Source organism: Bombus vosnesenskii, unplaced genomic scaffold (genome assembly GCF_011952255.1).
Source record: "Bombus vosnesenskii isolate JDL3184/JDL3185 unplaced genomic scaffold, Bvos_JDL3184-5_v1.1 scf7180000015441, whole genome shotgun sequence".
Classification (NCBI taxonomy): domain Eukaryota; kingdom Metazoa; phylum Arthropoda; class Insecta; order Hymenoptera; family Apidae; genus Bombus; species Bombus vosnesenskii.
In genome coordinates, this window is record NW_022883998.1 from 40,418 (window position 1) to 42,307 (window position 1,890).

At 42.6% G+C, this 1,890-nt stretch overlaps 1 non-coding gene across 1 annotated transcript; it reads right to left on the reverse strand.

Moving 5' to 3' along the window:
- Positions 1-1,463: 1,463 nt before the first annotated feature.
- Positions 1,464-1,535, reverse strand: Trnah-gug. Its single transcript has one exon. It is a non-coding gene; the product is annotated as a tRNA-His (tRNA).
- Between the last annotated feature and the right edge of the window lie 355 nt (positions 1,536-1,890).

The following is a 1,890-nucleotide window of genomic DNA, read 5'->3' on the forward strand; positions in this document are numbered from 1 at the left end:
TCCAGTGACTGGGCAAACGTGGAGAGGAGGGTGGGTCCCGGAGCCCCCTCTCGTTCGGAAAATACGATCGGGGACCAGAGCTAAGAGGACAGAGAGTTCGAAGTTGGAGGAGGCAATAAAAGGTGCAGAAAAATAAGTAAAAAGGGGGGCGTCGGGTACCTCTTCCCTCGAAGAAAAATGCGAAGCTTCTTGAATTTAGTAACGATATTCGAGAGGTGGTGGAGAAAAAGGAATCCGTCAGCCTAAAAGTAAGTGACGGAAGGATACCGCCGAGAATTGTTTCTGTCACTACCGTCAAGGGGGGATATTTGGCTCCGGTTGTGAAAGGAACTAGCGGAGTGGAGGGGAACTCCCTTGTAACCTGGTCGGGTTCAGCCGTGAAATCGGCTAGTAAAACGTCGAAGAGGCGGTCAGCTCATCCGAAGGTGAGGCTTCTGTATCGAAGAGTGGCTGGGAGCGTCGGGTCGACGTTGTGATCATCTCAGAACCTAATCGACAGCTCTCCTGGTATAACGATACGAAGAGGGATGTGCCCATCTGGGCAACAAGATTTAATGGCTTCTACCTCCGCGAAGATACGTTGGCTGAAGAGGAGGAATATGTCGGGATCAAGGAAGCTACTGCTCGCCCAACGTCAGCCTAAACATCTTTGACGAGTACGCGGAGAAACTCGACATATCCATTGGGGCAGCCGTGAGGAGATGCAAGGAAGTTATCATCTCAGGAGACTTCAATGCAAAATCTAAGCCATGGGGTGTCATCAAGACTGACAGAAGGAGAAGGATGCTTTTAGAGGTTCTGGATAGGAACCACCTTGCTCCTATTAGGGTCCGTAAGGGTTCCACGTTTCAGACAGGACATTATGAGCTTTAGTGGTAGCTTCTTTAAGAAACATAAACGCTGTGTGGTCCTTGGCTATTACAGCGCCTCGAATCACAGTTATGTGCTACAATGAATTTAAAGGCTTGGTTATGCCTAGGAGTAGGGGGCGTTTTGGGTATTCGAAGAAGGACATAGTGCCGGAGATGTTTTTTTAAAAACTTGGACGATAAGAAGGTTAAATTATTGGGAGTGCGAACAGGCGTGGTGGAATATCAGAAAGATTCCCTGCAGAGAATTGCGTCAATGAGAATCGTAAAGTCCCGTTACGATTAGATAATCGACGTCACGAACTGATCGATCCCCTTATTTCTGTAAGGATAATAGGGGTGGTTCAATTGAGTATATGCAGAATTAACAGGTATAAATTACAGTTTATTCAAACAACATGTTGACTAGAACTAAATACATAAGTCGGTTCAATTACTTCATTGGTCGCCAATTTACGAACTGTCACGAGCAAGTCAACAAGAGAATCGTAATTCTATCGAGAATTTTCATTTTTATTAATTAAGCCAAGAAAACTTTTGAGAAAATAAAATAAAAAAAAACCTCCACCGTAACAATGTGCCTTGGGGTAACATTGCCGTGACCAGGATTTGAACCTGGGTTACTACGGCCACAACGTAGGGTCCTAGCCACTAGACGATCACGGCTATTGGAGTATTATATTTAGAATGTTCTGAATGGTTGATGATAACTACCAGCAATGATCAAGTTGATCCACCAACCGTGAAGGTCTTTCTACTCTGACACAATTGTGATTAATCCATTCATCTATAATTCAAACTGACTGTAATTCAAATTATATGCATATATATGTACGTACATTTATGATTTATGAATTTTAGAGACGCTATAAGATTATTATCAAAGGAATGTAATATCGTTTTCATGTTAAGACTAACATTTATTATCGTCAAATATTTATGCGATCCCTTACGATTCGAACTTATTAACACATTTTTCATTAACCGGTATCATAGTGCAATATTTGCAATTTTTATTTTT